The following is a 13,324-nucleotide window of genomic DNA, read 5'->3' on the forward strand; positions in this document are numbered from 1 at the left end:
TCAATACCATTTTTCTCTGTAGAGGGCATAATATTTTTCTTATACTATATTCTAAGCAATATGTCATTTTCTCATTTTTGCTGATAACTTTTATGTTATATTGATCAATTTTTCTCTTACTGCTATCTTGTTTTTCTCATGAAAGTGTTTTTCCCCTTGATTTTATTTTTCAAAATAAACTTGGCTACTTGTATACTTTATTCTTCCACTTTTTATAATAAACTTGTGGATATCCTAAAATAATTCTGTGGGGGGATTTTTATTAGAATTGCATTGCATGTGGAGATTAATTGGAGAGAATTTATATCTTTACTGTTGTTATTTCATCAATTAACATGATTTAACTCTTCTTTTATTCAGATTATTAAAATGTTTTCCAGCCTGACCAGGCAGTGGTGCAGTAGATACAACATTGGCCTGGAATGCAGAGGACCCAGATTCAAAACCTCAAGGTTTCCGGCTTGAGCGTGAGCTCAGCCGACTTAAGCAAGGGCTCACTAGCTTGAGCACAGGGTCAATACTTTGAGTGTGAGATCATAGTCATGACCCCAGAAGTTTGTTGGCTTGAACCCAAAGGTCACTGGCTTGAGCCTAAGGTCACTGACTCGGCTGGAGTCCCGTGGTCAAAGCACATATGAGAAAGCCATCAATGAACAACTAAGATGCTGCAACAAAGAATTGGTGTTTCTCATCTCTCTCCCTTCCTGTCTGTCTGTCTCTCTGTCTCTTTCTTTTACTTAAAAAAATTTTTATAGTTGTGGTAAAACCAAGACTCTTTATCTAGTGATGTTTCCATCATTTCATTATTCACGTATCCAAGCAAACTAAGGAGAAGTAAGCAGACTTAGGAGCCTACATTGTTCATCTGATACATAGTCTGAAAACAATGAATACATAAATACTCTCCAACAGTTATATTAGTCTCCCCATACTCAGTTTCTCATCTTCAGTTTCAGTTACTTGCAGTCAACTGCAGTCTGAACATATTAAATGGAAAATTCCATAAATAAATAATTACTAAATTTTAAAATGTGCACTATTCTGAGTAGTGTCCACCTGCTCCATACTACCTGGAATGTGACTCATTCTTTTGTCCGGTGTATCCACGCTGTGTACACTCCCCTCTCATTATCATTTAGTAGCCATCTCAGTTATCAGATGGGTTATCAGAGAGAGAGAGAGAGAGAGAGAGAGAGAGAGAGAAAGATCACAATCATGTAACATTTATTACAGTATATTATTATAATTGTTCTATTATATTATTAGTTATTGTTGTTAGTCTAATACTGTGCCTGATTTTCAAATTAAACTTTATCATAAGTATGTGAGTGTATATAGAAAAAACAGAGTACATATAGAGTTTGATACTATCTGCAGTTCCAAGTGACCATTGGAGGTCATAGGATGTATCCCCCTTATTTATTGGGGAACTCATGCAATATTTAAAACTTATTCTGTAATTAAAAACACAATTGATAAATGAACAAGGACTATGAGAAAACAGATTTTTTGAGAAAGAAATACAAGTTTCAAGTCTAAGAAAAGATGTTTAACCTCATCCATAATTAGGGACATGCAAATTAGAAAAATAATTATGTAGCACTATTTCATTACACAAATTGACAAAATTTCAAAGGTTTGATAATAATTTGTATTTTTTGAAAGAGACAGAGAGAGGGACAGATAGGAACAGAAAGACAGGAAGGGAAAGAGATGAGAAGCATCAATTCTTCATTGTGACAGCTTAGTTATTCATCAATTGCTTTTTCATATGTCCCTTGACCAGGGGGTTCCAGCAGAGCAAATGACCTCTTGCTCAACACAGTTACCTTGGGCTCAAGCCAGTGACCTTGGGCTTCAAGCCAGCGACCTTGGGCTTCAAGCCAGCAATCATGGGGTCTTGTCTATGATACCATGCTCAAGCCAGCAACTCCAAACTCAAGCTGGTGAGCCTGTGCTCAAACCAGCGACTTCAGGGCTTCAAACTTGGGTCCTCCACATCGCAGTGAGATGCTCTATCCACTGTACCACCACCTGGTCAGGTGAAAATAATTTGTATTAACTTGGTATGAGGAAGCAAATGCATTCTATACTGTTGGTAGGATTCCAAATGAATACAAACTCTTTGAAAAAATTTTTTTTAATGTATTTCAGTTAAAAATACACATAACATTTGAACTTGCAACTCTACTGGTATAAATTTATCTTTCAAGTATACTTATATGTCTTTGCAAAGTGGTATAAAGAAGGCTATTCTTTACAACATTTCTAATGGTAACAAAAGGTTGGAACAAACTTAGTGTCTATCAGTAGGTATGGCTAAAAATTACTTGTACATCCATACAATAACACAGTATTCAGCTTTTGAAAATAATTAGGTATTTCTTGTTTTTGTGACATGGAGTAATCTAGAAGACTAAGTGGAAAAGGCACAATGCAATATGTGTAAAGTATACCTCAACTATGCAAAGCAGAAAGGAGGCATTAATATACATGTGCACATGCCCACAGAATATCTCCAGAGTAATAATTAAGACAAGGGTAGTAGTGATGGCCTCTGGAAGGACATCTAGGAACTGAGCATTGAGGTGGGAGAAAGACTTCCTTTACATTCTGTATTCCTTTGAACTGTTAGACTAATTTTTAAATGATATATACAAATTAGTGTTAAAATAAATTGAAAATATTCTGCAACTTGGTTTAGTTTCACCTTCTCACATAAGTTATAGAAAATTATTTCATATTAAGGAGGTCTTACTGTATTTAGACTTGACCTAAAGATTTTATTCTCTTGGTTTACTATATGGTTTTGCATTCTTTTCTGCACAAAGAAATTATTAGAAGGAATGATTTTCTAGTAAAAAATTGGAGAAAAAATACCATCATTTCCAAGTCTGTAGCAATAATAATTCCTCTTATTTAAAGTGGAAAGGGTCTGGAATAATATTTCATTGCATTTAAAAACTGTTAAAGTAAGATCTAGGGCTAAATTGTGTCTCCACAAATTCATATAAATGTGATTATATTTTGAGTAGGGTAATAAACTTAAAATACGATCATTAGGTTAGGCATTAATCCAGTCTGACTGGTGTCCTTGTGAGAAGAGATTAAGACACAGACAGGTACAAAGCAGATACCATGTGGGGACACAGCAAGAAGGTGCCATCTGCAACCAAACGAGAAGAGGCCTCAGAAGAAACTAATCCTGCTGCACCTTGATCTTGGACTTCTAATCTCCAGAACAGTGAAAAAATTAATGTCTGTTATTTAAGCCATCAGTCTTACTGGTACTTGGTTATGGCAGCCTTGGTAAACTAATGCAACACAATAATAACTCGAAGCAATCTATGTAATGAAAAAAAGATCATCGACACAAAATACTTAATAGATGAAGTTGTCTAAGGTGCTTGTTTTATAATGTCTCAGATGGACTGACCTGGAAAGTCCTGTGGACCTTTTTCTGAATACCAAGGGATCACCTCCAGTAATTCACAGTGTGAATTCGAGTGATATGACAGAAGAGGTCAATGTTGGTGTAACCAGGTAGACATGAATGTGAACATAATGTGTTCTTTAAATCCTAGTTTGCTGGAAAATATGGAAACTCTTTGTGATCTTGCAAGTGATGCTTTAAGACAGATAACAGAAGAGGCTAATTTACACATTAGGCAGATGACTGAACACTGGTAGAAATCTTTCTCTTTTGCAAGATATTATGGGAAACATTTAAAAAAAATACTGTTCATCACCATTCTTAAAAACTAGAATGAGAACTCTCTGAGGACTAGGAAAAAAAAAGGCATTCTGAAAAGATGACTATGGAAGGGCAGCCCTCGCTTTCAGGCCAAATGGGATGCTACTGCTAAAAGGCTAGGGTTGGTGTCAGTGCTCAAAGGTCCCTGTGGCAGAAAGGTCACTCTATTGGGATATCACAACCCAGTGTACATGATGGAGAATTCTTTCATGTACACGTGCATGCAGCGCAGATCCTTAGGGTCACCTCTAATTTCAGCTGCAGCAGCCTTACAGAGTTTCATGCATGTCTGGACACACCGAGCTGTTCCAGCCTTAAGTGCATATCTTCTCCGCTTTATACTTCAGAGCTTTCAACCAAACTGAAAGAACCCCTCTGGCCCACAGGCAAACACAGCCCACAGGGTGAGGCAGTCTGCACTCCCAGAGGCAGCCCTCAACTAATGGGGGTGGGAGCCCTTCTGCAAATGGTTCTGAGAGACGGCAATGTGCTTCTCAGAGGTCCTGGCTCAACTGAGCCACCTCGAATTGCTTATATTGGCTTTCCTGGCCAATTGGTTTGAAGAAACCTAAAAAAAGATGGTGAATAACCAAGAATGAGCCAATATCTGAGGATGGCCTAATGTCTACATAAGCTGACCAGAGTGTTTGTTAATAATTTGTATATTTTTTAAAAGAGACAGAGAGTCAGAGAGAGGGACAGATAGGGACAGAAAGACAGGAAGGGAGAGAGATGAGAAGCATCAATTCTTTATTGTGGCACCTTAGTTGTTTGTCGATTGCTTTTTCATATGTGCCTTGACCGGGGGACTCCAGCACAGTAAATGACCCCTTGCTAAAGCCAGTGACCTTGGGTTCAAGCCCAAGACAGATACCACAAATAGACAAATTTTATACCCAAAGAATAAGAATAATCAAAAAATGATTATAAGAATATGTGATATCATCAAAAAATAAAGGAGGTTTTTGCAAACATGATACATGAACAGGAGATTGTTAAATGACAAGAGGTACTTAGGAAACAAGATTTGGCAGTTGCAACTTCTTAGAAATGGAAAACGTGATTGTTGAAATAAAAATTTTCATAAGTGGATTGAGTGGTAGTCTTCACTTACCTGACAAGTGAATTTAAGTGAAGGAGGTATTTTCTCTAAATGTAGCCCAATGACATTAAAAGATGGAAAGTATAAAAATTCAGAGATATTATGGGGACGGGACTCTGAGAGTTTTACTGTTCATTGAGTAGGACTTATAGAAAAACTAGAACTAGAATAGTACAGGGGCATCAACACAGGGAGAAATAATTCTAAGGATTTCCATAGCTGAGGAAAGACTTTAAATTGAGAGAGCATAGAGTGCCACGCAGAATGAAAAATAGACAAGAAAATGCATGCACACATGAATGAATATTTCAGGGACATCAATTTGAGCAGCTTGGTTTGATTCACTACAGTTTTATTTATGTTCTTATGGCTAAGTGGTTTTGAATATACAGATTTTGTTTTTAGTCTAAAAAAAGGACTCTAGATAGCAACAGAGGGGAATTGAAGTGAATGTTTAAGTAATGACCAGATCAAATTTAAGTTTGAAGGGCAATCTGATTAATTCTGGCCACCCAAAGTCCCCACTTTATCTTCTTTATTAAAGGATTGAGCAGTAAAAATACTTGTGTATCAATGGAGCTGATCCTCAGAAAGGAGGAAAAGTAACTTTCAGGAAGATCACTATTGGTCATCTTACTGATTAGACGACTACTTAAAGATCAATGAAGCCAGCTCTATGGAGCTGACTGACCATTGGAATTCACACTGTTGGTAATATAATTTGCTTCCTACACCTATGTTATTTTTTTCCTCCTCAGTCTATGAAATGGATAGTGGTGGTCTATACAGCTAACATTCAGTAGTTCATCTTTAGGTGTCAATTATTTACATGGTAGCTGTGCCTACATAATACCAAAGCAACTGATCCCTCTGGATATAAAAGAAAACAAACACACCGGTCAGCTTATGTAGACAAAACATTTGTATGTGTTGACTTTTTTTCACTCTTTGATTGGTTGATTTGATATCGTGCGTACACCACCTGTATTTGGCTTTGAAGTGCTGTTGTATCCATTGTGCCTGCTTTGTAGGCTGCCTTCTCTGTATGCGGAGGGATCTAATTTGCTTTACTGGTCTTTTGACACCCTGGCAGCATTGTCTCTTTCTCATAGTTAAGTACTGAAGAAGGGCAAATCCATATGCTTCCACAGTCTAAACCTCTCTTGCCATGTTAAACATCTCCTACCTGAGTCTGGAGGGAAAGTATTCCTCGACTGTAGAGCTGAGCGGCCAGAGGTAGTGCACATGCTTTACCATATTTTAAGGGAAGCAGTTTGTCGGTGATGTTTGATGGCTTTCTTTATCTTAACACAAAACTCTCTGGGGCACACTAGGGTCTTTCAACGTGTCCCTATTTAACTACACTCCTTACTTTTAGCTTCTTGGGATCAGCAAACCAAATGGTGGCAGAGATGTGTATAGGCAATCTTAAATCATTCTGATTTTCCCAAGTCCCTCTGCAGTTTTTGGATGGAACATATGGCAATGTTATGTCTATTTGAAAAAGCCTTTGCATCATATGTTTATACAACTGCTCACTATCCCAAGACAAAAATTCTTTTCCTGTTATTGCCCATTTGCTGACTAAAGAAATTATCCTCTTTATGTATTCTGGTACTTTACCTTGATATCTTACATGTTTAATTATGTAGCCCTCAGTCCATAATCTATATCTTCATCATCTAAGGCCATTTTGCTTCTGTGAATCCAAAGCTTAATGAGATGCTGGGAGATAAAGAAAAGATATTTAAAAAATTCTACTTTAACTCTCTTTAAGATTTTTTTTTAAAATCATAGAATCACAAGTAACACAGTCAATAGGGAAAGACCAATACATTCTCAGATGTTTCTTATACATTTTTCAATTATGTTATGCTACTAAAAATGAGAATGCCTTAAACCTTTCACACTAAATCACCCAATTTAGACTTACAGATTATACACAAGATAATGGGAATAGTTCTACTTACCCTACAAATTCAGTCACCCCAAATGCTGCAGAGTGTGGCATTGTGATCATTGGACCCATGTCAGCACCAGTCTCCAAGGAAAAGAAGGTAAGAAGAGTCTCGGGAAATCCAGTTAAACCTAGTTTTTAGACACTACACTTGGCGGAAGAAGAAGAGTAGTAAGGATCAACAATCATAGAGATTTCAGAATCTGGTATAGATCATAGGAATACGCTATGAGGCCAGTGGAGGTTTTCTTTATGAATGAGATTTACAACTTGCCCCTTCACCCTAATTTAAAACCCTTTAACTATTTCCAAGAATAGGTTTCCTATGTGCCATATGCCTTTTATCATGTCACAGCTGAGTGAACGGTTCTAATCTGAATGACTTCCTGTTCCTACGATATAAACTTGCCTCTCTTGCGCTAATGGAACCAACTGTCTATTTAGGTCCATGATTTTCATGAGAGCTTATCAGGAGTGTTGGGGTGTGGGCAATGCAACATTTAAATATTTCAAGGTTGAAATTCAACTATTACATGGCCATTCAGCACTTTGCGAATGTTTTGATGGGGTCTCAAGTCAAAGTGTGTTTGAAATGTGGAGGTTAAAACTGGTTGACCTGGGAACTTCTTGACAGAAGTTGTATTACATTAGCTAATGCAGTACGAAGTCTAACCTGAACTGGGCATCATGTTTTGCACGTAAACTAAACATATCGAATTTGTGGCTTTTGCTAGCTTTGCAGAAAAGGCTTTTAAAAAATACATTTCTTAATAGTGCAAAACTAGCAAAAGCCACAAATGGAATAGACTTGCTTCTCATGGAAAACCTTTTGCATCCTGGAGCTCTGGTAAGCCTCGACAGTACTTTGCGGTTTGCAGCTCCAATCCTAGAATAGGTCTGCTATCATCTTAGCTCCTTGAGAAGCTGAACAAGTTTCACATAGACCACCAGAGTGGCCTATGGGATACTGCCCATCTCATTGGCAAGCTAATGTTTGTTCCTCCATCAGTTTTCAGCTTTATAAGAGTAGGACCAAGAATCATAGTTAGAAAAGCAATTTGTTGGCCCCAGATGAGGAGGCGGTGGGAATGTCAGGCATCAGTATGTCTAAAGATGGTTCCTATGATAAAATGAAAGGATCAGTCAAGTTAAAAGAGAGTAAGTGGCAGATATTAGAGGTCGTGGTCATGACACTTGAAAATCCATGCAATGTCCATTATATCAATACTTGGCCAAAAGTGCATAAAGTATATAACAATATGAGACAACTTATCTTTCAGACTATCTATCTACTTTCTGTCTTCTAGTTTATTTACTTATCTATCTACCAAGAAAATAAATGAAAGGTTCTAGGTTTTCTGTGCTGTAATCTAAAGGGGAGATCTAGAGACAGAAAATAATATTTCCTTCTACACCATGCTATCAAAAGCTATAGTCTAAAATTTGGGGAGTTACCTTTGATTAGACAGCATTACTGGCCTTTAACCTAACTATTGGTATTCACTTTTTTTTATTCAGTGAGAGGAGGGGAAGCAGGAGACAGACTCTGACATGCACTTCAACTGGGGTCCACCCAGAAAGCCCCTAGGGGGTGATGCTCTGACCATCTAGGGCATTGCTCTGTTGCTTAGCAACCAAGTTCTTCTTAGAGCCTGAGGTGGAGGCCACGGAGCCATTCTCAGTGTCTGGAGCCAACTGGCTCCAATCAAGCCATGGCTGTAAGAGAGGAAAAGAGAGAGAGAAAAAAAGAGAGGAAAGCAAGAGGGGGTGGGGTGGAGAAGCAGATGGGTGCTTCTCCTGTGTGCCCTGACCGGGAATCAAACCCAGAAAGTCCACGTGCCAGGCCAACACTCTACTACTGAACAAACTGGCCAGGGCCATTATTCACTTTTCATCTCCCAGCCTGAGGATCCTATCTTTCTATTCTTTATTGCTAGTGATTATTCCAATGTTCATTAGAATTGATGCAATGAATTGGGAACAAAGAGAGAAAGCAAACTCAGGTGAGTTGGTTCTCTTTCTTCCTTTAACTTGTATAATTGATGATTCTTTCTGCTGGGATAAGTTTTTGAGTGCAAAATTTATTTAAATAGCAGGTTTTGCTTATTAAACAAACCACTGTATTTTTTTCCTGTTTACTTCCACAGGCCCGAATCACAGAAGCACAAAACAAATCAGCCTAATTTTTTCCGTGAACTTCCCTTTTGACATCTTTCTATTTTTCAAAGAGAACAAATGTGCTGTTACTTGACTGCTCTCTTTCAGACTGAAGAAGCGGCGAGCTATTTTTGAAGCTCCTTAAATCAGAAGCTATGGCTTTTTACAAAAGCAGCCCCACAGGACATCAAGACCCTGTTTGGAAACATATGTGATAAAAAAAAAAAAAAGAAACAAACCATAAAAATGAACTGGGATCACCTTGTAATTGGGCAGAGCGGGCTTCCTGCTGCTCTGTGTTTTTTTCTTTTTTCTTTTTTTTTAAACCCATTGCTTCAGCATTTCTCACCTTTTGCTGTAAGAGATTGTACACAAAATCTCCAATTGCCGAGCAAATCACAGTTGAGAGTCATACCCCCTGTTTGGAAGAGACCTTTCTCCCCTGAAATATTCTCTTTTATTGATGTTATGAAAAGAAGTTAGAGATACACAAAGAATCAATGGTAGTTATAGTGAAAGTGCAAGTCTTACACAAAGAACCCTGAGCGAGGCCTTACAATACGCCAACATCCACATGGGGATGACATTAGACAGCCCAGTAAAGTTTAATTGTTTCTCTGCTGCGCTTCCAGGCAGACACCTTGCATGCCAATGGAGGATAAGTGCCTTGTAAATAAAGTACATTATTATTATTTTACTTAATATAACTAAATAGCTGTATTCTTCCTGGCCAGCTTAGGAACAGGACAGACTGGGTTGTGTGGTGAGCCAGGGGAATGATGAGTCCCGCGTCTCGTCCCAGCATCTATCTGTGACTCTTAAGGTGATAATTTCAATAAGTGTTTCTCCTCTTCAGTTTTTCCTTCTCTGAAGTGGGGTCAAAAAATAATTACTGCACCTACCTTTCAGAACTCATTGAATATGCATATGGCTATTAACCCCAAGTAACATTTATTGGCTGCCCACCTTTTTAATGGTTCTGATTTAGGAACACTATAAGGATGTTTTTTTTTTAAAATAAGGAGCATGATTAATTTTTAAGGTGTATGCCAATCTCTGAGCTATATTTTAAGACCAGTTGTTACTAAAGTCCAATGTAGCAGGTGTGCAGGCCCAGACAATTATTAGCATGAAAACCTGTGAGAGTTTTAGAATAAGGCTCTTCAAGGGGTAGTTGGTGAATTCAGCTAGAAGGCATGTTATCTGACTGTGCTAAGTTATACTTTCCTGTCATTCACATATACTAGCTAAAAGGTAAAGAAAATACATGGAAACTTTCTTTTTGAATTTTATTTTATTTTGTTTTTTAATTTATTGGGTTGACATGGTTCACCAAACTTAATTTTTCTTTTTGAAAAATTTTTGTACAAAGGCTTGCACAAGGATGAGCACTATGAGAAAACTATAAGCAGGCATAAAAGTATGAGAAAATACAGACATTTATACATGCGTAATATATTCCTTCTACTAAAATAAATACATTAATAAAGTTTTACTCTATTTTTATAAGATTAACAGTTTTTGCCCAAGTATACACTTAAAGAATGTACATTTTATATTAGGCATTCCATATATATTTTATAAGAAGTGAGGAATAAGGTGTAAAATTATGGAGCATGAAGATTATATCCTACCTTTTTTTTTTTGGTATGGTTTTAAATTTACTGTATTTTTCCCACACTTTAAAAGAACCCCGCCTTCTTGTGATATTAGTGAATTACTGTTTTCATCCATATGTTTATAGCATGTAAACTTCCCTGTATGGATGGATAGACAGGAACGTTATTCTTGGAGTTTGTTGACAACGTGGGTACAATTTTTCACTTCACCTATTCTCAGGGAATCCTGCAAAGCAATAAATTTAATGTTAGCTGGCTAGAATGCTTCTAGAAAAAAGGAAACGCAACTTTAACATAGTGAACTACTTGATTCCAAAGAAAGCGTAGTGGCACCTTGGAAAATGAATGCACTTTACCTTCCCCATTGAAAACAGAGCTGTTTGCTGAAACAGAACCAGCTAGACTGGAATCCAGCCTCTGTGCCATTGCTGATGCCTTTCCTATTGCTTTATAGTTTTGTGCACATACATGTGTAGTAGACAGGGCAAGACTATAGAATATGATGAAAAACAATATTCTGGACAGAAAGAAAGAGAGGTAGGAAAAGAAAAAAAAAAACTTGCTGAAAAATGGGGCTGAGCCTCATCTCAATGTTCATTGAGAGAGTTTCTCAGGTGAAAGTGCTAATGCTTTATGGCCCAATTCAACCCCTTCTGGCTTTGTTCACTGGCTGTTTGTCATTGAACCTTTCTTCTTCACTATTTTCTCTCTAGACTTTATGTTTGATTAATACTGAGTTGGGCTGCTATAAGACATTCCCACCACCTTAGTTTGTTTCTCCTTCTTTCTTACATATGCGCACTTGGGTCTCAGGTAATCTACAGCAAATGATTCTTGGCTGCAGGGCTCTTTGTAATAATAGCCTGTGTATGCTCGTCTGATAATTAGATTGATCTTTTATTATGAACCTATAGACTATAATCTCTTTTATTTGCTGTAACTACAGGATGAAAGAAACCCATGACTGGCCTGTGGTGGTGCAGTGGATACAGCCTTGACCTGGGATACTGAGTCACTGGTTCGAAACTCCCAGCTTGTCTGGTCAAGGCACATGTGAGAAACAACAACTATGAGTTGATGCTTCCCACTCCTTCCTCCCTTTCTCTCTCTCTCTCTTTCTCTTCTCTCTCTAAAATCAACCAATAAAATCTTTTAAAAAAAAAGGAAACCCAGGAATCCTGCCCCTGAATTCCCAGGTCAGCTGAAGACATCCTCACAGAGCATGCTGTTGTTATATCCTGTGCTGTAATCAAAGTGGGCTGGGGACATGCAGGACAGGGTGACTGAGGAGAAAGCATTTGAGTTTTGTTTTGTTTTTTATTGAGTTTATTGTGATGATGGGTTTCAAGGTCTGGCTTGATGACCAAATACCACCACTCATACCTCTTTCTTTCTTTCTGGCTGTTAAGAAGGTTTACACACACAAAAAACTGAGTCAAATGGAGACAAAATTTCTTTTACTATAAAATGTTTGAAAAGAGAAGAAATGAAAGTAAAGAGAGGTGCCTCTGTCTTGAGAAACATCGAAAGGTGTCTCATTTGAAACAAATAACTCTATCCCTTAACGGAAAGGCCCCATGGATGTTAAGTTCTCCCCAGTCAAATCAATAGATACCATCTCTCTGTGACTTGGAGGAGGAGCAATTCAGGAATGAAGAGAAAGGTACAGTGCTATCCCAAAGGTATCTCCAGTAGTGTCGTGGGCAGTGCCCTTCTCTATGGGAATATTCAGGGGTTAGGGGGAAGAGGAAGATTCTCCCCTCTGTGCATGAAAGGTGATGGGGGTTTGTCAGGACAAGTAGAAGAGAAGAAATAATTTGTGCAATGACACAGCTGCAGGAAAAATACAAGATATTTGGGAAAGAGCAGTCTTTGGAGTGTGAAAGGAGTGGAAGAGAAATTGTTAAAGATAAGACAAAGAATGTAAGTTTGAAAAATATTTTGAAAAGTTTCAATATTATTCTAAATAGTGGAAACGTAATTCTATTGGCAAAGTGGAGTCATTACAACAGAGAAAGGACACCATCATGTTTGTCGGTTTGATGAATAACGTTTTATTTTGAAGGTGTTTAATATCCACAAAAAATTGCAAATACAGTTTAGAGAGTTCCCATGATAACCAGATTCCCACAATGATAATAGCTTACATAACCACAGTACATTGTCAAAACCAGGAGATTGTCATTGGTGCAACATTATTAACTCAGGTTTAGACCTGAGTTATTCAGATTTCTCAAGTTTTTACATGAACCCTTTTTAAAAAGTGTATATTATGTGTGTCGATTCCAATGATCTGCAACACAATCAGGATTTAGAACTGTTCTGTCAGTACAAAGACACTTCATCATGTGACCTCTTACTAGTCATACTCTTCTTGCAATTTCAACATTGGCAACCACTAATCTCTTCTCCATCATTATAAGTTTTTCTCTCTGTGATTATAATGAAATCATGCAGTATGTAACCCTTTGAGACTGGCTTTTTTTTAGTTAGCATAACAACCATGAGATACACCTAAGTAGCTACATGTATCAATGATTTGCTCATTTTGATCTGGAGTCCTATCTCATTGTATGAGTGCAGATGCTTTGCTTACCCATTCATCCATTAAAGGACAATTGACTCATGTCTGCTCTTTGTTTCTCACAGATAAAACCTCTATATACATTTGTGTACAGATTTTTTTTCTTTTTCTTTTACCTGTGAACACAAGCTTTATTTCTCTAGGATAAGTA

Source organism: Saccopteryx leptura, chromosome 11 (genome assembly GCF_036850995.1).
Source record: "Saccopteryx leptura isolate mSacLep1 chromosome 11, mSacLep1_pri_phased_curated, whole genome shotgun sequence".
In the NCBI taxonomy this organism is placed as follows: Eukaryota; Metazoa; Chordata; class Mammalia; order Chiroptera; family Emballonuridae; genus Saccopteryx; species Saccopteryx leptura.